Source organism: Pongo abelii, chromosome 15 (genome assembly GCF_028885655.2).
Source record: "Pongo abelii isolate AG06213 chromosome 15, NHGRI_mPonAbe1-v2.0_pri, whole genome shotgun sequence".
Lineage (NCBI taxonomy): Eukaryota > Metazoa > Chordata > Mammalia > Primates > Hominidae > Pongo > Pongo abelii.
In genome coordinates, this window is record NC_072000.2 from 44,688,495 (window position 1) to 44,713,000 (window position 24,506).

General features: G+C 33.3%; 1 long non-coding RNA gene across 1 annotated transcript in view; it reads left to right on the forward strand.

The window, feature by feature from the left end:
• Positions 1-331: 331 nt before the first annotated feature.
• The window catches only part of LOC134759971 (uncharacterized), a 70,780-nt gene continuing 46,605 nt past the window's right edge, over positions 332-24,506 (forward strand). Inside the window, exons 1-2 of the long non-coding RNA XR_010136873.1 lie at positions 332-384; positions 11,792-11,842. This is a non-coding gene — a long non-coding RNA (uncharacterized LOC134759971). The remainder of the gene's footprint in view (positions 385-11,791; positions 11,843-24,506) is intronic.

Consider the following 24,506-nt stretch of genomic DNA (forward strand, 5'->3'; position numbering starts at 1 on the left):
GAATTTTTCAGTCATTATATTTTGAATATGATATGCTTAAAAGAAGAAAAATGTTGTACTTGGCAATACTTTTGCTGACATGATTACTTTATGGAGTGATCACTTTCTAGAACTCTTAAAAATATAGAAAATGAATGATGGCTGCTAGCACATTCTCTGTTCGCATTTTTACAGGGTTATAATATATAATGTTATTTTCAGGAACCAAGCTTCAGAAATGGTTGTTACTGGTTTATGTCACAATCAGCTGTAAGAAACACCATACTGTTAAAATAATTTAATGATTCATCATTTGCACCAACATATTAATGATCACTTTTTATTGATCCAGGTTTTGTATTGCTTTTATAGAGCTGCCCTCACATGCTTCAGCAACATTACATGGTAAATATGACTTGTAGAAAAATTATATGAAGTTGGTAATACAATTGTAACATTTATAATAGTGTGAAATATGATGAACACATAGCATTTACTTCATTTTCCTCCTGAGTACATAGAAAGAGCATATTTCCTAAGTCCAGCTGCATCTAATTCTGGCCAAAAAATTGCGAAATAAAAGTAATGTAAACCAGCTCTAGGTCTCATTTATAAATATATTCCATAAAGAATCCTGCCCTATGCCTTTTCCTTCTGGTATAGTCTTGGAGTGGAATGTAAAAGATGGTCGTAATTCCAGATTGAAAGAAACTGTACCCCTTAGTGATTTCGTAAAGACGCTCTACCATAACTTCCAATCTCATTAGACTATGTAATGATCAGTAGTAAAATCTATTACGTTAAGCCATTGAGATTGACAAGGCAGATTTTCTATTACCTTGTCTGCGGAATTCTAACATACTATTAACTTCAACTTATAATAAAATATTATATTGGAAATGCCTGCATATGATCGTATTTCTGGCTAATAAGTTTATAATTCCTCTTTAGAACTTTAAAATGATATTAATGTTGTGAAATATTACATAAATACACATACACATACAAAATTTATTTTGGAGTGTTCAGCACTAGTTATGTGCTAGATGTTGTCCTATATACTTTGTATGCATTAATTTGTATAATCCCATCAGCAATCCAGTGAGGCTGGTGCTGTTCTTAACATCATTTTACAAATGAGGAACTTCCATACTAATATTAGACTATATTTCTAGTCAGTGGAATGGCTGAGACTCAAGCACAGGTAGTCTGAATTGAAAGCATGAGCTCTTAATTACTAGGAAAACCAGAAGGGACATAAATGCATACATGAAACTAGCTTTAAACATTTCAGTCTTTTATAATTCAAGTATGTATATGATCATCTTACAGTCCTCTAAATAGATACAGCCATACACATAATTTTTTCTAGTATCAGTAAAATTAGTAATAGCCTATGGTAGTAAAAAATCACATAATTAACATAAGAAAATACTCGAATATCATATGCACAGCTTTTAAGTGTTTTCAAGGTTAACATTAGCACAGTACCACTATAAATAATTACACATTGACAGAACAATCAATGGAGGCAGGATAAGATGTGGTAACTTGTTGGCACAATAAGTGCAGATCCAGGTGGTATGACACCTTAGTCACTATGGAATCCAGTTGGTGTGACTCCATGGTCTCTACAATATTCTCTCTTCCCTGGTTAATTCAGTGTTTCTCATCATCAAGTAGGAAACACAATTGTGACTAAAATGACAATTATGCCAACAAAACTTTTTGAAAGAGAATTCTATTTTATGCAGTAGATAAAAATCTATGCCTATGTTTTACACATCAGTTGTTTATCTTTAAGCCAAAATGGGAAACAACAGGCTTCCCCAAATGACATTCACAATTCCTTTATTAATCAAAATAGCTATCATAGGTAAAAATGCCATCTAAAATCCTTAACCAAAAAACAAAGTAACTTTAGTATTTTAAATGCTATACACCTTTAACATAGTTTTAAATTAGAAACTAAACTTTCCTTTACTAGCTAACTTGCTGACTATGTAGGAAATTCCTGATGCATGTATCAGACAACTTACTACATGTTGCCATTTGAAGACTGACAGGACTTTTGAGTCCCCAAATACATTCTCATTGACTTAACTCTGCCTAAATGACGGGTTTAATGCCTTAATGTTGACAGTTAAAATTCATGTATGCTTTCTGGAAATGATAACACTATAAGCTATTTTCAGCCACTTATCGATTAAATTATTAATACAGGTATTATATTATTTATAAAAGGAAATAGGATCTTTACAATATAATGGATAGAACTTACTCTTCCTTTTATCATGACGTGTCTTTTATCTTTCACATCTACCAATATAGATGCCCACAAAACAATAAATAGTTGCTTTTGCAGAACCTATACACAGTAAGTCACTTACAATAAAGCCAGAATATATCAGAAGCATGTAAGAAAGGCATGTAAAAATAGCTGAAGCACTTGTAAGAAAGGCAGACTCAGATTAAATACCACAGTAGGCAGCTCCATGGCAGATGAAGAAACAGCAGGAAGAAAGTGATTGGAGCCACCTATTTCAGAGTAGGGAGTAATACCAAAGGTGAAGAATAAGCTAACTTGAGAAGAGAAATGGGCATAATAATAAACTGTATTTACATTCCAATTTTGTTTAGGAATGATCTTCATGGGGTCATTCTAATGAATTTCAGAAATGTAAATACCACTGGCATCATCAATAATAATACAGAAATTTTAATATAACATTTAGCAAGTATTCAAAGAATAGGCATGTTAAATCAAGCAAAACGTTTTCATTTTCTCCATTAGAATTAAAAAAGAAAAGCAACTTCACAATTCATTTTGTCAGGGTAGTGAAACCTTGAACAGAAAATGGCAGAGTCGATTAAAAAAAAAAAGAAAGAAAAGAAAATCATAGGTCAATCTCAGCATTGAGCATAGATTTAAAATTCTGATACAAAGTATTTGTACAAAAAAGAAAGCACCTAGCACATTGGAAATTAGATGCAACTTATTTTAAAGTTAATTGATGAAATAAGTAGCATTTCAGACTAGAGAGGAGAACTGAAGAGTACAAAGATATAGTGCTGGGAAAATTGATTACTTATGTGTTTACAAAAGAAATTTGATCCCTTCCTGACATCTTACATAAATTCAATTTCACATTGATTAAAGACTTAAACCACCTAATTGTGGTTGGAAGGTAATTTCTAAACAAGACATAAAATAAACTCAAAAACCATAAAGTAGAAGATTTCTTTGTTCAACTACATTAATATTGAAAATAATAAATATGAACATTACAAAGATATATTTACAATTCCCAACTCTCCTAAGATGGGTATTTTAATGTAATTATTTTAAAGTAATAAAAATAACAGATTCAATAGGATAATGGACAAAAACATGATCTGTTATTTCATACAAAAGGCACAATGTTATAAAAATATATGATAAAAATAATTTAACTAGAAATTGAGATAAAATAACACATGAGATAAATTTTCATCCCCACTCAACTGGAAAAAATGAAAAAAAAGATAATTCAAAGTGTTAGTGAAATATGATTTTCTTTCACACATAGCCACACTTTCAATTGGTAAGCATATGTAGGAATACAATTTTTTCTTACTAAACGTATTTGAAAATGCACACATCCAGTAATCTAGGAATTCCAGTCATAGAATATTAATATAGAAAATCTTTCTTAGCTGATCCAGGAGATATTTACATGATTGTTCCTAGCAACATTGTAACAATAATAAATGTTAACACAACCCAAATCTTCATCAACAATAAAATAGGTAAGTAAATTGTTCAAAAACTAAAGATAATCTCAAATAGTAATGGAAATTAGGGAACTACATACATCTCAAAATATTAATATGGAGTAATTAAGTGAAACACAAAAAGTCTCTTTACAATATGATTTCATTTACATATGCATGAAAACTCATGAAAATTATTTTTTATTTTGTACAAATGTATGGGGTACAAGTGCAATTTTCTTACATGCAAATATCGCAGAGAGTGGTCAAGTCAGGTCCTTTAGGGTTTCCATCTCCCAAATAACGTACATTGTGCCCATAAAGTAATTTTTTATTATTCATGACCTCTCACTTTCTTACCGTTTTGAAATCTCCATTTTCTGTCATTCCATTCTCTGTATCTACGTGTGGATAAATGTAATGAAGAACATCAGCTAGGATTTGTGTTAAACTAATAGAAATTTTATATTAACTCAAATAACTTAGAATCTTACTTTTTAACTATAGCCTGGAGATTGTTAATCCAGGCATAGCAGAGAGGTTTCACTAAAATTATTTTTTATGTTGGTTCATACTTAGCATTGTCATTTATATTCAAGTTCAAAAAATGAATGTTGAAGATCAGCAATCAAGAACACATGCCAGACAGTAATAAGGAGAAGAAGTTAAAAAAATAGAAAAGGGGTTCTCCTAAGAATCCTACTCAGTGGCTTTCTCTTAGATCTTTCATCTCAGAAACCACCATTGTCAGCCGGGCCTAGTGGCTCATGCCTGTAATCCCAGCACTTTGGGAGGCCAAGGCCGGTGGATCACCTGAGGTCGGAAGCTGGAGATCAGCCTGGCTAACATGGTGAAAACCTGTCTCTACTAAAAATACAAAATTAGCTGGGCATGGTGGCGCGCGCCTGTAATTCCAGCTACTTGGGAGGCTGAGGCAGGAGAATCTCTTGAACCTGGGAGGCAGAGGTTGCAGTGAGCCAGAATCACACGACTGCACTCCAGCCTGGGTGACAGAGTGAGACTCTGTCTCCAAGAAACAAACAAACAAACAAACAAAAATACAAAGAAACCACCATTGTCTTCAGATGAAGCTAGATCAGTATTTTAGCTGGGTATACTGCCACCTCAGACAAAATCAGGGCTCTCTACTGGGGTAAAGAGCGAAGGGAAGTATATGAGGTAAGCAGCCGTCTTCTGCTCATATAGCAAAATGACAAGGGCATGCAAGAGGAAAGTTAATAGAAAAATAGAGGATCTTTGGAGACTGGGAAAAGGGATGCTTCGTATTTGGAATACACATGGTTTTACAAATCCATTGGTATTATTACATATCTTAAGCTTGGTGGTAGGTACATGGATGCTCATTTTTAGCATGGGGTTTAGCACAAGTTTACCCATACAACAAACCTGCACATGTGCCCCTGAACCTAAAATGAAAGTTTAAGTGGAAAGAACTAAAAACAAAATGAAACACATGAAAAAATTTTCCCAATTAATGTTTCAATTTCAATGTGAGAAATGCAAAACTCCTTTTTTTGCTACCAAAAATAGTGCTATACTTCCACTAAGACTTTGACTATGTTCTAGCAACAGAGCCCAAGTATGTAGTCCTGACCATGGCAGAGTTATATGGAACAGTTACACTGTCAGGTTCTTAATGTACACTTTATGTTCCTTATGCAAAAATAATAATAACCTATTTGTCTTTTATTAGCCATAATCTCTTTCTATTTTTAGAAGATAGCAAAGCAGCTTGCTCATCTCAAATTAGCAGAAAATTGTTTTACACATTTTCTTCAAAGAAACAAGAACTAAAACAAACTTAGCTTTAAATTATCTCCCATGAGCTGTCTTCATTTATTCAAAGGGTAGAGAAGGAAATGACAGTGAGAAAGCTAGCATGTATGAAGCATTTATTATGTGCCAGCCACTGTGTTAGCTAATTAGCATTCAAAGTGGTTCCTTTCAGGGTCGCCACATCTCATATAACTGTGCTCCAGACAAATTCTACAATATCACATAGTGTGGATTAAAAGAGTGAGCTTCATAAACTTTTTTTTTGTGCTAAGAACTCTTAAAATCTGCTCTCGGCATTTTTCAAGAATATAATATATTGTTATTAACTATAGTCTCTGTTGTACAATAGATCTCTTGAACTTATTCCTCTTAAAAGAAACAATAGGCTTCACAGAATCAAGAGAAGAGGGCTTTCAGATTCCCAGTCTGGGCTTTGTCCCCAGATAGAGGCGGGCTGGAACTCAGGCCCCCTAATTGATATGTGGTGTGTTTATTCATTCCCTAGATGTACCCTGTCTCTTCCTATTGTTCTATCTTCCTGTAGTATAAGCATGATAAAGCATACTGTCTGAGGAGGGATACGTAGGCTTCTGGGACCCAGATAATCTGGATTCAGTGCTGTAGGTTTAGAGGAGTCGTGTGAGAAAATCAACTGCCTAGTACCAGTGGATCATGGTGACTGTATTATTATATTTAAAACCTTGCATTATACTTGAGGAATCTGAGTTCCTGTCCAAGGTCACACATGTAGCACATGTCACAGTCATACTTATGATTCCAAAGCCCATAGTGTTATACCAGGCTATACTATTTTTCAATCTGAATATAATTGAGGCAACTACAGTGCTCCATCAAATTCTATTTACTCTAAATTTTTTTTCATTTTTTTTCCAGAATTCGAGTATTTTTTTGAACAGTGTTTTATTCACACATACACATGCCCACATCTCTCTCTCTATATATATATATGACTCTAATACATATTTTATATATATACAACCTATTGGATAGATAATATTGTGTTATAGTATCTGTTATAAGACTCATTATTACTTAGGCAAAGTTTTTTATGACAGTTATACTATAAAGTATATAAAATGAATAAATAAAACAAGTAATTTCAAACAAGTCAGAAAGAATGCAGAAAGTAAGCATTATATAATTTTTACAATCTGAATATTATAGATAGGTTAATAAAAGCTATATTATAATGTTTCCATTTCTAAATTTCAATTTGTTGTCCTACCTAATAAAATTATAATATGAATTAAAAACTCCAAAGATTAGCTATGCCATAATCAAGAGGAGAAAATTCACGAAATTACAATCAAGAGTTTACTGTTGAAAGAAACATCAGTAAAGTTGATTTTGAAGTATGCTGATTTGATAAATTTAGCAATACTTAGAGAATGAGCTACTCTGAAACTATTTCACCAAGTTGGGTAATAATCTGTTAACAGGTCAACATAAAAGATTAATGTACCTTTCAAAACTGTTAGTATTTCTTTATCTTATCATAATATATTTAACTGGTAGACTTCGTCAGTCACCTTCCAAATACATGACTTTCAATGGAAAGAAACTGCGATGATATAATGCATATAAATCATAACAATTTTTGAAATGAATTAATACTAATTTAAATAATCTGTCCTACATATTATTGTAGTTATGTTCACTAGTCCAAAGGGTATGTTTAAGCACAGAAATGACTTTAAATAAGAAAAATATATTTATCTTACTACCAGGCAATATCACAGAACCATAAAATTAAATATTAGGTTGAGACCACCTGATTATTGTTCCATACACTTAGGAAAAATTTAGATTCCAGACAAAAGAAATTATTTATCATCTCATCTTACCTATTAAAACTATCTTGATATTCAATGATGGATGACAGAGAAAATTCAAATCTGATAGTCTTAAAACATCATACGATTATTAATTTTACATTCCTTACTAAGATTTCTGTTGCAATATTTTAATAAATAAACACTGATTTATCAGTATGAATTTCACTGCAAGTTTGCACTTCAGGAGAACTGCTCACTCAGTGTAAATCTATTTCACTTTATACAGTAGATATGTAAAGTTGAAACAAAATCAAATATTTGCAATAACTTTGTGTATCATTGTGTTCACTACCAAGGGACTTTCATTCCTTTAAAGGATGTGAGATGGCATCAGGAAGTCAATGAAACATGGTCTTTAGAAGGGCCAAATTTAAGCAAGAAAATATTGTCTTCTGTCTTTTGGCCATACCACAAAAGTTCCTATGAAATAGATTAAATTATAGTTAAAGGAACTGTAGCCTAATTCTTCTCATAAAAATTGTTTATTTATAAAAGATATAACATACATTATACTACCAAAAGTTTCTGTAGGTTACCAGAAAATTTTGAAACACACCTTTATTTATCCTTATTTCCCAAGATAATATACATTTAGTTTCTTTGAGTGTCAAAACCGTCCTTCTCTCTTAGAAGAGGCCTTTTGTTTCTGTGTCCTAGATTTTATCTGTCAAGGTCCCAAAACTTACAAAGGTCCTAGTGATCATTTGGGAGAAGACATTTATTTATTATAGTCTGTGTGGAATATATATGTATTTGTGTATATATATATGTATACACACACATATATATCATATATATAGATATATAGATATATGACAATTTATCCTTGAAACTATTCAATGTATTCACTCACCAAAATTGCATTGGCATACTTCACCTGACATGTTGTATGTTTTTACTCTACTAGGAGAGTAAAATAGAGAAGCATTTTTTTCCTCTCCTAATCTAAGAATTCTGTACCATTAACTTCAAGTTACCTCTAAGTGCTTCTTTAAAAGTCTAATGTATTTCCCAATTTTTTCTCCTGAATTCATCACCTCTTTTTCTCTATCTTCAAACCTGGAAAAACTCTTTCCCCATCATTTATCATAAATGAAGACCTTGTTTCTTGTACCACTGCAAATATTAGAGACAATCAAAGGGAACCTGCATAAATTCCCCCCTACCATATATGTCCTGTCACTGCTTCTGGTTTTTGTGCCCATATGTTCTGCTTTTATTTGTCCTGTTACTAAGGATTTAACATCTGTTTAGATCTTAAGCCAACTTTTCCTCTTGCTCACTAGATCCCATCCCTTCTTTCCAACTCAAAGACACAGTCTCAGTAATTTTTTCCATCTACATTATGAATTCTTACCTCTTTATTGGATAGTACCCTCAAGCTTACTAACATGCTGTAGGTTTTCTCATCTTAACAATTTACATCTCTTCCTAGAACCTCTCTCCAAAGTTCAAAACGCATGTACTTAATAGCTTAGTCTTCTACATGAGTGTGCATTTTAAACTTGATGTGTTCAAAACCTAAATCCTATTGCCTTTTTAGAAAAGTAAATTCTTGCAGCCTTCTCCATCTTTTTGCTTCTAGATGTTCAGAAAATATAATTGTGTATTTTAAAATATTCAGAATGTAACCATTTTTACTACTTTATCTGATAACATGTACAGTGGCACCACCATCTTTTCTTAGCTGATTTATTGTATTTGGCTTCTAACAGGTTTATCTGCTTCTAGTTTTGCTCCTTAAAATTTATTATCAAAGCAATAGTCAGAGGAATCATTTAATACAATGTCAAGATGCCATTCCTCTCCTCTCAAAGCCTCCCATTGCTTTCTCTCCAGCTCGTAATACAAGACTAAGGCTTCTTGTGACTTAGTCTGGCTCCTCCATTCCTCTCTGACTGGGTCTGCCACTCTACTCTTTTTGCTCATTCTGCCCCAGATGCTCTGACAGCCTTACTGTTTCTAGAAAAAGCCAAGCATGCTCCCATTTTATGCCTTTTACAGTTATTATTCTCTCTACTTCAACCATTTTCCCTCATGTAATATACATTCTGTTCTATTACTTCTTTCAAGTCTCTATTCAAATTTCACTTTATTTGGGTCTCCCCCGACCACCATATAGAACATACACACTTTCCGAACTGTTCGTCCTGTTTATATTATCTATATTTCTCCAAATAATTTGTTCATTTCCTATTGTCCCTTACAATATATAGCTCCATTAATGCAGATGCTTTCCCTATGTTGGTTCCTGATGTATTTCAAGGGGCTTGACCGGTGCTTGGCACGTAATAGATTCTCAACATGCATTGCTGAATGGATTGATAAAATACTGTTGGGCTATTTCAGATTTGCTGTTTCTTACTTACATAATCCCAAGGATTTAAATAGTCATAACTTTCTGGGCTTATAGGCTTATTTCTAGGTTGAAACAAGAAAATCATTAAGCCCAGTGAAACTAGCGAATGTGCTTATAAGATCTTTCAGACACAAAGTATACTTTGCTTTTAGTACTTACCTTGTTACAATTGGTAACATTTATAGACTGTAGGAACTAACAATAGAAATTTTATACCACATTCAGAAAGAAGAAAAATGAGAGCAATGAAAATAGGCTCATTACAGGATAAATGATGATGGAGAAGAGAGGTAACCACCCAGTAATGGAAAAAGCAAATAAATTCCCAGCAGTCTGAGTTTCACAGGATAGAGAACAGAAAACTTGATAGTTATTAGGCCTCAACATCAAACAAGATGACTATTCAAGAAGATAATCCACAACTAACTAAAATAAAAGAAATAAATTACAAGAATCAATTGTATTGTCATTAACTGAACATTATATTATTTTTAGATTTACTATATATACTTAGAGTTGTTCTAACATAGCAAGTAATTTAGACTCCAATTTTAAGATGTTTTAATTGAAAAACTATTTAGATAACTTTTCCGGATATGTTCACGGATACAAAAAAAAATCTTATCTTTTGATTTTACTGGGAAAATTAGATGTTAATGTATTTTATTTTTTCCAAGGGTTTTTTTTTATGGTTTTCTTACCAACATTAAAGCTACAGGTTTGTAATTTCCATAGCTGGTCCCATACCTTAGCACTGCTATCTGAAATTGTCATAATTGTGTTTACATAGACCCTTGTGATATCAAAGTTATAAAGATCTTTAGGAAAAATGGGTCTAAAAATTGGATTAAACAATTTATTTAAAACATTACTTTATTAAAATTACCAAAATATTATTCAGTTATTAATTACAAATAAGGAAAGAATAAAGAATCTGGATACAAAAGGAGGTCAGTTTAAAAGAAAGAAACAACTAGAAGAAACTATAGCAACTTTCTTCTAATCTATATGCTTTTGACTTTCCTTGAACTAAGGTAAGTAATTAAGGTATAAATATAACTGAATATTTTCTTATATATCCCAAATCAGTACCAATTTTCTTGCTCAGCTGGCCACCTTTATTTATAGAGCAATTACAACTATAATTGATATGCAAGTGTTAGCAAACCAGAATATTATTCTTTTTTCTCATTTGTAGTAGAGGCAAGTTAAAGTTCAGCAGCTAATAATTTCTCTGAAAATAAAATATCTCTATATGTAAAATTATTTATTCCTAAAATCATTTTCTTTCTCTCTGTCTCTCTCTGTGTGTATTTTTCTTGTTTCTCCTTCTCTCTTTCTCTTTCTCTCTCTCTGTCTCTCTCTCCAGGGTAAGAAGTATTTTTTTAAAAATCTACAGTTTCATTTTGAAACCATTTTTCTTCTACTTAATAAAAAAGGGATGCTTTCATTCATTTATATATTGAACCATTTATTTATTTAATGAATATATATGACTATATATTCATTCAAATATGTATTTTATATATTTATATATTTAATGAGATACTTGTTTCTCAAGTTACAGTTAACCAGAGAGAATACGTTTCATCTCCCACAGAGATTAAATTCTGGTGAGGAATTGTATTAGCTGAAGTATTAAGGCTAAGATAGTGACATTGTTTATTACTATCAGGGAGCATTTATAGAAAATAGAGTAATTATTCAATTGTTGGTGGGGAGTGTGAAATGTGGGAAAAATTGAAATAAAATGATAAATATTTATGTCCAAAAATTGTATTATGAAAAAAATCAAATAATTCAAAGTTACATTACCCTGACAATTGTCTCAGTTTTTCCACCCTGCAGATATAATCAAGGAGGCAACAGTAATTGCATTTTTTACCAGAGTCTTCTCATGCTTTTTAAGTTCTGTGAAGAAATGCAATCTCAGTAACTCCTATAACCAAAGCATGGACCATTTATTGTTGCATTATTGGTCTGTTCAAGTGCTGTAACAAAATATAAACCGGGTGATTTAAAAACAATACAAATTTATTTCTCACAGTTCTGGAGACTGGAAAGTCCAAGACCATGGTGCCTGAGGACTCGGTGTCTGGTGAGGACTCGTTTCCTGGTATGTAGTAGGTTGTCTTTTTGATCTTGTCTTCACATGGTGAAAAGGAAAAACTCTGGTCTCCTCAGTCCCTTATAAGGGCACTAATCTCATTCACAAGAGCTCCATTCTCATGACCTAATAAACTCTCAAAAGCCCTACCTCACCATACCATCACACTGGGGATAAGGTGTCAATGTGTGAATTTTTGTAGGACATAAATATTCAGATCATAGCAGCTGTGAAACAAATTAATCACAAACTTAATACCATAAAGCAACAATAAGCTTTCATTATTTTACAGTTTCTTTTTTTTTTTTTTTTGAGACAGAGTCTCGCTCTGTTGCCCAGGCTGGAGTGCAGTGGCACAATCACGGCTCACTGCAAGCTCCGCTTCGTGGGTTCACGCCATTCTCCTGCCTCAGCCTCCTGAGTAGCTGGGACTACAGGCGCCAGCCACCACGCCCAGCTAATTTTTTTGTATTTTTAGTAGAGACGGTAGAGACAGGGTTTCACCGTGTTAGCCAGGATGATCTCAATCTCCTGACCTCGTGATCTGCCTGCCTCAGCCTCCCAAAGTGCTGGGATTACAGACATGAGCCACCATGCCTGGCCTATTTTACAGTTTCTATAGGTATAAGTTCAGAAACAGTTTGGCTGGGCAGTTCTGTCCCAAGATCTCTCATGAAATTAAAGTGGAGATGGCTACTAAGTTTTCAGTCATCTGAAGGCTTGACTGGGGCTGGAAGATCTGCTTCCCAGGAGTTCTTACTGCAAGGCCAGAGTTCCTTTCTACATAGACTTCTGCAGAGGACTGCCTGACTGTCCTCATGATTTGGCTACTATCTTCCTTAAGGATGAGTGATTTAGGAGAGAGTAAGGAAGGACTGCCAAGTCTTTTATAACCAAGCCTCAGAGTCACACATCATTACTTCTGCAATATATTATTGGCTACACAGGTGGACCCTATTTAATGTGCGAGAGGAATACATAAAAGGGTGGATATCATGAGGTGAAAATCATTGGAGACCATCTTGGAAGCTAACACATCAAGAATTATTTTATTTATGATTTATTTGAAGTCTTTTTTTATTTATAATCTGTTTTACTTGGAATGATTGGTTATCAGACTCAGCATGTCTTCAAATCTGTGTAACAGATGCTATCTTGTTTGTCATTAGGTAAGTTCACCTGAAACCCTCAGGCAAGGCGTTCAGAACTAACACCTGTTGTGATTCCCTCATTTCTTATGTGATTTAAATCATGAAAAGCCCATATTTCTTTTGAAAAATCATTGCTTGTCTTTTGTCTCTGAAGTTAGCATGTTTTCAGGCAATGTTTTTGAAGTTAAATATATTTGTTGTTTAGAGATGACTTTTCTCTGCCCTTTTATTTTACATACAAGGGTACTGGTATCCAGAGAGGATGCAAAATTTGTAATAAAATTTAGGTTTTCTGAATCTTAATCTTTAGTATTTCCTTTACAACTTGCTGGTAGGTGGATAGTTTTTAATAATTGCATGCCTCTATAAGGACATATTCATAAATTTAGCATTAAAGATTTGTAGGCTTCCTATAATGGAACACTTCACAATGCCAGCAGCTATAAACATTTCTCTGTATGATTTCCTTCTTTTCATTATGCTGAAGTTTCAGCTCAGCATTTCAAACACCTAAGGCAGTGAAATGGAACTTACCCCAAAGAGAAAACAAAAACAGTGAAAATTTCTGGGAAAATTGCAATCTTACACATGTGTTGATATCAAAGTCCTGAAAACAAAAAATTTTAGAAAAATTCAACGGTATAATTCCTGTGTTATTTGATATTCTTTACTGAATAAATAACAAGTAAAGACTATAGAATCATTCAACCTAAAAATATACACATATATGTTTCCTTCAACCTTTAATGTCAACTTCACACATGTAGGTTTGGAAATATATTTCATTCCCTTTCAAATAAAGAATGGCTTTTCTCTTCTCCAACCAGATTATTTGTGTTATTAATAAAAGCAGCATGCCTAAGGGTTGAATCACTTCAGGAGTTGTGAATCAAGTGTAAAATGAAAGTTCATTTGTGGGTGGAAGAAATAATGCAAAGAGAATAGCAGATCACCAACTATTGAACTTAGTGTATTGACGTATGATACAACATTTTGTGATTCTTTAGCAGTTCATCTGTTCTTGACTTTTTGTCCTTTATAATAATATTACAAAACAAGAAAATACCAAAAAGGCTAAAACAATATAAAATTATGTAATAGGATGTCTTAAGCTTTGTTTTTTAATTTATCGCTTCATCAGAATAACTAATATGTGGTAGCATATCTGTAAAATGACCATTATGGATGCAAAAAGAACTACTTCATACTGCTTCATATTTCAAAAGTAAGTGCTTTGTAAAAACAAAGAGCAACTTGTGTTTCTAGTCAGAATTTAGCTTTTTTTATTCCTTTTTTGAGACAGTATATCTTGTTCTGTCATCTAGGCTGGAGTGCAATGCCACGATCACGGCTCACTGCAGTCTCTAACTTTTGGGCTCAAGCCAACTTCCAGCCTCAGCCTCCCAAGTAGCTGGGACCTCAGGTGCACACCACCATACCCGATTAATTTATTTTTATATTTTGTAGAGACGAGGTCTCCCTATGTTGCCTAGGCTGGTCTCGAACTCCTAAGTTCTAAGTAATCCTCTGGTCTCAGCCTCCCAAAGTGTTGGGATTATCTGTGCAAGCCACCATGCCCAGTCAGAATTTAGCATGTAACATTTAGTATTTCACACCAAACATAACATCTCATAATGCAGCACCATTTGAAAATAAACTTTGATTTTAGAACACTTTTATGTTTACAAGAAAATGGAGCAAATGGCCTAAAGAGTTTCCATACACTTCACGCTATGTTTTCCCTCTTATTAACATCTTACACAAATATGTTACAATTAATAAACCAATGCTGATGTATTATTATTATTAACAAAAGTACATACTTTTTTTTAAAAAAAATTTACTGTAATAACTTCTTCTGGTTCCAGGATTCTGTGTTACATTTAGTAAGGCGTTCAAATAGGAAAATAAGTCAAAATACCTCTCTTCACTGATGATAAGATTCTATAACTAGATTTCCTAAAGTCTCTGCCAGAAGGCTCCTAGAACTGATAAATTTCTTTAGTAAAGTTTCAGGATATAGAATCAGTGTACAAAAATCAGTAGCATTTGTATATGCCAACATCCAGGCTGAGAATGAAATTAAGAACACAATCCCAGTTACAATAGCCTTACAGAAAATGAAACATTTAGAATATTTAGGCATATAGCTGACCAAAGACATGAAAGATCTCTGCAAGGAAAACTACAAAACAAAATCAGAGATAATACAAATAAATGGAAAAACATTCCATGCTCATGGATTGGAAGAATCAATATTGTAAAAATGGCCAAACTGCCCAAAGCAATTCACGAATTTGACATTATTCCTATCAAATTACTGATGTCCTTCTTCACAGAATCATGTCTTCATGTGCTATTTTTAGCTGTGACAGTTACTTTGATTTTTCTTGTTTGTGATGACCTTCGGAGTTTTGGTAAATACAAGTTAGGTACTATGTAGAGAGTATTTCTATTAAAATTTGTTTGGTAATTTTCTTATGGTTAAACTTGTTTGTGTTCTTGGAAGGAAGACCAAAGATGTAAAGAATAACGTGGGTTTTTTTGGTAAGTCACCCATATCATTGGCTAATTAATGTTATTATAATTCTCTAGTCTATCTATTATGTGTTCAACTCCATAGTGTTTCTATGCACCTTTGGACTTAAATCCAGGTAGTATTATTACTCAAGTGTGTGAGATTAGCTTGATCTTCTTGAAGCATAGATAAATGCCTACAGACTAGTTTGGTATAGTCTTCAGGCTTTTGTGATATATTAATCAAACTATGTGATTTAACTATCCAAGTTCCTTTATAAATTTTAGAACAAGAAGCCCTGAAAATTATATTCAGCTTGATGACTGTAATATAAACATTATCATCTCCATCAGTACTGTACATATTAAAGACTCCGTGTTATTTTGTAAATCAGAATAAATTTCCCAAGCTAGATTCTCATTGAATTAGTTTAATAAATGCTTATTAACAGTATTCGTTCGAATTTTATAATTCTATCTATATTTTTCTCTCATAACTAGTAAAATTCAATTTTGATTCAGTAAGTTCTGAATATGTTATCTATATCGCCTGTTCTGTAAAACTATTTCCTGGGAGTGGAATTTCATAGGACTTGTCTATCAAATATATTATGTGCATATAAGCCAGCTCCTCTGGATGTGTTAACTGGATATGTGAAACATAAGAGCCTTTATAATATGTAATAAAATTTAGTTGAAATATACTTAACATTATATTCCATTTGCCACATGAATTAATAATATGTAAGGTAGAAAATCAAGTTTAAAAAATTTGATTGAAGTTGTTATTTTTAAAGGTTTTTTTTTTTGAGACGGAGTCTCGCTCTGTCGCCCAGGCTGGAGGGCAGTGGCGCGATCTCAGCTCACTGCAACTTCCAGCTCCTGGGTTCAAATGATTCTCCTGCCTCAGTCTCCTGAGTAGCTGGGGCTACAGGCGTGAATAAACTGTAACACACTCTATCAAGGCCCTGTATATATATTTTATGTGACAGTAATCACAATAGCTGGATTATCACTTTCGAGACATCCAAAGTATATAGTCTTTCATGAGAAAGAGAGGTTTTAAGAGTGAGTGCATAAACTGCCTACTGTTGACATTAGTGCTGCATTGAAACACTTGACCTTGGTTCAAATGTAGCTAAGAACAGTACTTCTCAAAGTCACCTGAAAATGTTGCTAAAACACAGATTTCTTAATTTTCTAGGGCCCACACCTGGAAATTCTGATTCAGTTGTTTGGTAGGGGCCTAAAAATTTGCATTTCTAACAAGGCCCAAATAATACTGATGCTTCTGTTCTCCCCTTCATACTTTAAAAAAGCAAACAGGTAGTAATAAATTCTTACAAGAGTGGATCTCTTCTTTTAAGGATAATATTCTGGGAATGAAGTTAGATACATAAATTAAAGAACAAATTCCAAGGGAAAAAATGGAGATAGTTCCAGTGAAATTTAACTAATCTGTCATATTGAAATTATTTGTATTTTCTCATATATCATGTACTCTAAAACAACATGTCCCAAAAGGCATAATAGTTTTGTATCATGGTGGTTCTGTAGGGATTTTGCAAACAGTTTTCAAGAATAATTCACTTTATGAAGCTCAATCTATGTTATTTCTATGTTATTTCCTGATAATAATAAAGAATTAAGTAGACAAAAAGTTAGATACAAATAATATAGAAAATAACACTAATAATTTAGATTTTTTGAAGTTCTATTTTCCCACTTTTTTTGTTGTTGAAATAGTATAAATTCATTTTTTAACCTTTGTTTAAAGGAAGATTTTAATTTTTTTGAGTGAGTTTGATGACTTCTTTTCATATTGTGATTTCTAAATTTGTTTTTACATAATTTATACAATCAAAACATATTATTCCTTGAGAATTAAGTAACAGGTGTTTATTTGGCATTTCAAAAGTAAAACATTGTAAGCAATTATTAAGCTATTGTTTTGGTTTAAGATGTTATGTAGAATAATAAAAAAGAAAAATAAATATTATTTGGTAATATATGCATACCATGTTTATATTTCATGCATAATGAAACTAACTTCTGAATATTTAAATCACAATAATAATCAAATAATGCTCATTGTTTGAAATAACACTACTAATATTATTATTCTAGATAGAATCTATCTATCATTTCCAGTAATAGATATCCAATTTAAAATAATCACTAGTTCAGAAATAATCTAATTAATTCTACACCTATATGCCTATAAGAAGTCCTAGTTATCTCTACAATAAATTCATAGCTTCTTACACTAAATACGTATGGCTTCCACAAAGATAAATATATTTGTAAACCTATTCACTGTAAATTTCCCTTTATATCTTCTTTATAATTTTGCCTCAAAGCATCTTTCATCAAAAAAGAGAGAGTTCACTGGAATAAATTGAATTGCTTTGAAATGTGGTTTAGATGCTTTCACACTATAATATATTTTTTAAAGCATGTCTTTGAGAATTTAGTAATTTTCAGATAGTTTCATCACATATTCATTTCAACTAAGGCATAATTACAAGGAGAATCAAGCTATAGTGGGACAATAAACAAGATGAATGCCAAAATGCAATTTCCTGCGTTTATGTCAATTCTCACTAGAGCTATACACCACTTTGGATATAAAATTCTATGCAAAAAAATTTAATGTTTCCAATAAAATCTATATTCTAGAATAAATAATATTTTAGGTTAATATAACTGTAAATCAGATTTAGCATGAGATATGAACAATATTTTTATGAGTTACATGTATTTGAAAAGGTTAACCTTTATCCAAACTATTTGTCTTCAATACCAATGAATAATTGTTAAAACATAATTATAAATTTTTTAAAATTAAGTCCAATTAATTCAGAATACTAGGTGATAAAATGACCAATATTTGCAAGAAATTCGAACCCAATTTATATTGTATTTTTAACACTATTCTAAAATAGAATTAAACATTTTCTGATACTCTTTACACCCTGACCATTCTGAGGAAATATAAAACCTTTGATTCCATTTTGACAATTTAAGTAATTCGTGCACATTTTTAAAATCTCATTTTGCCTGAATATCAAATGAAACTAAAAATTATGAACAAAGAACACCATGATTCTTTCATAATATAGAAGAAATAAAACATAGACTTGAAAATGGCATAGTTCCAAATATATGCATCAAAACCTGATAATTTACAGACCTCTTTCTTCTTATTATTTTATTTTATTGGAGAAGAGTGAGGGGTAAAATATGGAAGAAGTAGAGAGAGTGAGAACAGGGGATTTCTTCTGGTGATGCGAGAACAGGGATCTAGGGAGTCAGTTAGCAGTGGAGAAAGAGGTAGCATTACCAGTTTTGCTGAAACTATACTGCAGTGATTACGCACCATACATCCCATAAATTCCATTCCTATAGCAACAGGGATGATGGGTCCTCTGAGTCATGTTATGGTTTGCTACCTTAGCAATTCTGATGAACTTCAGCCTCTTCTGAATCTGCCCTTCAGGTGTTGTTTGAACTGATTTATTCTGCATAACGTTGTTGAAAGAACGGGGTCTAAAGAGAGAAATTCCATTTTTCTTATCATTGGATTTAGGCTTTTCCCACTGGAGCTAATCCTGGATGCATGTGGAATTTGAATAAGTTAATAAAAATTATGTTTGTCATTTTAAAATAAAATTTCTTCCTAGCTTCTAATTTCTCCACACGTAGTGTCAGTTACTGAGATCTTGTTGCATTTGCATTTTCTGATTATAGAACATCAGAAAAAACTACTGTATATTTTATTTTAGTAAAGGTAAAATAGTAGGACTGTTTGAGCTTGAGTAGCAGTTAGCCAATTTTTTCATGGATTTTTGGTTTGAAGCATTTACATTTTATATCAGTGATATTAGCCACTCTGAAATAATGTGCACAACCTGAAATCACTACAGATTCATGAATTACAACCAACTAGGGCTTCAATCTGATCTCTTAATTCTCAAGTTTATTAATGTTAGTTATAAATTTTACTAGTTACTCAAAATAATGCATGAATCCAGGTCCTAGAAAGAACCATAATTCAATACCATTATTTCAAATGAGGAGACTTCAATAAAGATACTACTCAGATGCAAGGTCAACATTAAATAAAAACAAGAGATGGCAATGCACCCAGACACCAGCAATAGCAGGATACAATTACTCCTATGGTAAAGGGGCAAGGGAAGAAAGAGTGTTACCAACACTAAGTGAGAGCTGTAACCTGTGGTAGGGTCTGTCTGAAGCTGAGATCCTGAGAGAATCAACTAGGATAAGAGGCACCAACACAATGAGTAGGAAAGAAATGATCCTTTTGGTCTTTCCCATCCTCTGGTCTCTTGTTTTTTTTTTATTATTATTATTATACTTTAAGTTTTAGGGCACATGTGCACAATGTGCAGGTTAGTTACATATGTATACATGTGCCATGCTGGTGTGCTGCACCCATTAACTCATCATTTAGCATTGGGTATATCTCCTAATGCTATCCCTCCCCCCTCCCCCCACCCCACAACAGTCCCCAGAGTGTGATGTTCCCCTTCCTGTGTCCATGTGTTCTCATTGTTCCTCTGGTCTCTTTTCAGATCAGATTAAATGATGCCTCACCCAAACAAAGGCCAAAAAAAACAAAAGAGAATTGAGAAGATATCTCAGTGAGGCTCAGTATTGGAGAAACACAGCAGAAAAGGGGAAAACAGGTATGAGAAGAACTAACAAAAGAAATTAAAAAGTGCATAGATAAGGTTAGGGAAAAATACACTGAACTCCCATGATACAGTTTCATCAAATTTTTTTATTCCCCCCTATTTCTTTCAGACTTTACCATTAGCATTTCTGTGTTTCTAAGGAACTTATGCTCCATCAGGGGCTTTCCTTTTACTATTTGGCCCAAGTGCCCTATTTTAGAAGTCCACCCCAGTCACTCTCAACAAGGAAATTTTGCAACCTAAGGACAAAAGGAAGAGGAGAAGGAAGAGATGGGTGGGGAAAAGAGAAGAGGAAGGAATGCAGAAAGGACACTTTTCTGGCATATTACATATAAACCTTTTCTTAATATGGTTCATGCTTACCTAAACTCTCCTTTTTAATACTCCATTGAATACTCCAATGCTTCTCCATTTCTGAATATGATGAGACTAATTGTACAAATAGATTTTTGTCTTTTTCTTATTACTGAAATTTACCTTCACTGCTGAACACCATCTTGACTCGGCAAAGATTAAAACTCTCATAAGTGTTTTGTGTTTGTTTGCTTGGTTGTTTTTTCATTTATTTTTAATTTTTGTGGGTACTTAGTAGGTGTATACGTTTATAAGCTCCATAAGATGTTTTGATATAGGTATGCAAAGTGTAATAATCACATCATAGAGAATAGGGTATCCATCCCCTAAAGCATTTACCGTTTGTGTTACAAACAATCCAGTTGTACTCTTTTAGTTGTTTTGAAATTTACAGTTATATTATTATTGACTATAGCCCCTCTGTTGTGCTAGCAAACACTAGGTCTTATTCATTCTTTCTAGCTATTTTTTATACCCATTAACCATTCCCACCTCCTTCCCACTCTCAACTCCCCACTATCCTTCCAGGCCTCTGGTAAACATCCGTCTATTCTCCATCTCCATGATTTCAATTGTTTTGATATTTAGACTCCACAAATAAGTGAGAATATACAATGTTTGCCTTTCTAGGCCTGGCTTATTTCACTTAAACATAATTAACACCAGTTTCACCCTTGTTACAAATGACAGGCTCTCGTTCTTTTTTATGGTTGAATATTCTCCACTGTGTATAAGTACCATGTTTTCTTTATCCATTCATCTATTGATGGACACTTAAATTGCTTCCAAATCTTGGCTAGGGTGAACTGCACTGCTACAAACATGGGAGTGTAAATATCTCTTCAGTATACTTATTTCATTTCTTTTGGGTATATGCCCAGCAGTGGAATTGCTGAATCATATGGTAGCTCTATTTTCAGTTTCTTGAGGAAACTCTGAACTGTCCTCTCTAGTGGCTGTACTAATTTACATTCTTACCAATAGTGTATGAGGGTTCTCTTTCCTCCACATGCTCACAAGCATTTGTTATTGCCTGACTTTTGGATAAAAGCCATTGTAACTGGGGTGAGATAATACCTCATTGTAGTTTTGATTCAAATTTCTCTGATGTTAATGATGTTGAGCAACTTTTCACATGCCTGTTTGTCATTTGTATGTCTTCATTTGGGAAATTTCTATTTAAATCTTTTGCCCCTTTTAATCAAATTATCAGATTTTTTAAGGGAGTTATTCGGATCCTTATATATTCTGGTTGTTAATCCCTTGTCAAGTGAGTGTTTGCAATTATTTTTTCCCATTCAGCAGGGATGTTGTCTCTTCACTTTATTAATTGTTTCCTTTGCTATGCAAAAGCTTTTTAACTTGCTATGATCCCATCTGTCCATTCTCCCTTTGGTTTCCTGTTCTTGTGAGGTATTATTTATAAAATGTTTGCCCAGACCAATGTCCTGGAGAGTTTCCCCAATCTTTTAGCAGTTTCATAGTTTGAGGTCTTAGATTTAAGTCTTTCGTATATTTTGATTTTATTTTTTTATATGGTGAGAGATGGGGTCAAGTTTCATTTTTCTGCACATAAATATCCAGTTTTTCCAGCACCATTTATTGAAGAGACTCCTTTCCCCAATGTATGTTCTTGGCACGTTGGCTGAAAATGAGTTCACTGTAGTCTTGTGGATTTGTTTCTGGGTTCTCTATTCTGTTCCATCGGTCTGAGTCTGTTTTTATGCCAGTACCATGATGCTTAGCTTACTATAACTCTGTCATATAATTTGTAGTCATATACTGGGATTCCTCCAGTTTTGCTCTTTTTGCTCAGGGTGGCTTTGGCGATTCTGGATCTTTTATGATTTCATACACATTTAAGATTGTTTGTTCTGTTTCAGTGAGGAGTGTCATTGATATTTTGATAGGGATTGAACTTAACCTGTAGATTGCATTGGGTAGTATTCACATTTTAACAATATTGATTTTTCCAAACCATACTCATGGAATAACTTTCAGATTTTTTGTCCTCTTCAGTTTCTTTCATCAGTGTTTTATAGTTTTCATTGTAGAGATCTTTCATTCTTTGGTTAATTGTTATGTATTTAATTTATGGCTACTGTAAATGGGATTACTTTTAAATCTCTTTTTCAGATTATTCATTGTTGGCATGTGAAAATGCAACTTCTTTTTCCATGTTGATTTGTATCCTGCAACTTCAGTGAATTTGTTTATCATTTCTAATAGTTTTTTGGTGGAGTCTTTAGTTTTTTCCAAATATGATATCATAGTATCTGCAAACAGTGATAATTTGACTTCTTCGTTTCTAATTTGGACTCCCTTTATTTCTTTCCCTTGTCTGATTGCTCCAGTTAGTACTTCTAGTACTATGTTGAATAACAGTCATGACAGTGGGATTCCTTGTCATGTTTCAGATCTTTGAAAAAAAAAGGTTGTCAGGTTTTCCTCATTCGTTATGATACTAGCTGTGGGTCTGTAATATATGGCTTTTATTATGTTGAGGTATGTTCCTTCTATACCCAGTTTCTCTAAGGTTTTTATCATAGAGGGATGTTGAATTTCAGCAAATGATTTTTCATCATTAATTGAAATGATCATATGGTTTTAGTTGTTCATTTTGTTGATGTGATGTATCACATTGATAAATTTGCATATGTTGAAACATCCTTGCATCCCAGGGATCAATCCCATTTTGTCATCATAAATGATCTTTCTAATGCAGCAGTCCCCAGCTTTTTTGGCACCAGGGACCCCGATTTTGTGTGTGTGTGTGTGTGTGTGTGTGTGTGTGTTGGTGGGGGGAGGCTCAGGATAATTCAGGCACACAACCTTTATTGTCTACTTTATTTCTATTATTATTACATTCTAATATATAATGAAACAATTACACAATACACCAAAATGTAGAATCAGTGGGGGCTCTGAGCATGTTTTCCTGCAACAAGAGGGTCTAATGTAGGAGTGATGGGAGATAGTGACACCCGAAGTGTTTACTTGTGTCCAGTCTACTCCACAATCTTGTTTTGGTTGCTGTCACTGCATAAAACCCTGCTTCACAAAAATGGGATTTTGGAAATAGAGGTGGCTTTTCAATGCTTTTGTGAAAATCTCAGGATATTTTACTTTGACTCTAATATAGAATGAAAGGAGATTTAAAGTTGTCTCATACATACTTTTAAGGTCATCATAATTTGCAATCTCAAGCAGTTGATCCTCTTCCAGCATGGATAAAGCCAATTTACCTGGCTTATTCGCAAATGGGTTGTGGATCCATTGTTTCCCAGTTCTGGGGGCGTTTGTGTTGGAAAGTAATGCTCAAACTCTTTAGAAAGCTGAGATAGGTGATCATGCACCAGCTGCAAGAAACAAGGCCCTGGCTAAGTCTCTTTCAAAATCTCTGCTAATATTTAAACATCTCAAAAATATCAGTGTTCACTAGTTTTCCCTGTAATTCCAGTCACAGTTACTGTTCTCCCTCAAAGTGACAGACTGAGTTCATTGAGCAGGTTGAATATGTCACACAAGTAAGCAAGTATTGCAACCCATTCTGTGTCACTGAAATGTAGTACCAGTGTGACTGTTTTTGTAAAAGAAATATCTGGAGTGGCTTTTACAACTCAAAAGTTCTGTCCAGTGATCCACCTTTAGAAATCCATCTCACTTCTATATATAAGAGAAGACATGTATGCTCTGCATCCATCTTCTTACAGAGATGCATGAACAGATGTGTTAAGAGCATGTACCTTAATTGGTTGATAATTTTAATCACATCCTTCAAAATGTTGTTAAGTTCAGGTGACATTTTTTGGCTAGCCAGCATTTCTCTATGGATGACATGGTGCGTAAACTCACATTAAGAAGCAACCTTTTTGACCCAAGTAGAGAAACCAGAAAGCTGTCCAATCTTGG